Below are 524 nucleotides of genomic sequence, written 5' to 3'. Positions count from 1 at the left end.
GTATTTGTTACATGCATATTCCATCCTCCTACATAATCTAATTTTCCTTGATTAGTTAACTTTTATTTAACTTAAAATGGTGATATTACACATAAGCCTTCAAATTTTTCCTTATTTACCATTTGACCCTCCAAAATTTTCACCTTTTATAATTTGATCCTTCAAACATTTCATAAATTACCATTTGATCCTTCAACTTGTTCATAATTACAACGTCACCCTTTTTACTTTTCATTACTTGCAATTCCTCCACTCAACTTCTTATTCTTTTTAATTAGGTCCTCCCATCATTTCTTTAATTCCAATTTCTTTCTATTTTCTTCCTTTACATTAAAATATCAAATTCATACTTCACCAAGGTGTCACCATAACATTTAAATATATACTTACCCTCTCTTGCTTTATTTAATGAAGGTATTCAGTCCATTAACATCGTTTTTCTTTGAAATTCTTTCTTACTTTTCTCTCCCACTTAGATTTGCCATATAGTCTTCTTTTATAACTAATTTCAACAATAGATAAAA

The sequence above is a fragment of the Theobroma umbraticum genome, unplaced genomic scaffold (genome assembly GCF_002168275.2).
Source record: "Theobroma umbraticum cultivar Fairchild unplaced genomic scaffold, ASM216827v3 scaffold_95.0, whole genome shotgun sequence".
Lineage (NCBI taxonomy): Eukaryota > Viridiplantae > Streptophyta > Magnoliopsida > Malvales > Malvaceae > Theobroma > Theobroma umbraticum.
This window is presented reverse-complemented; position numbering follows the sequence as displayed.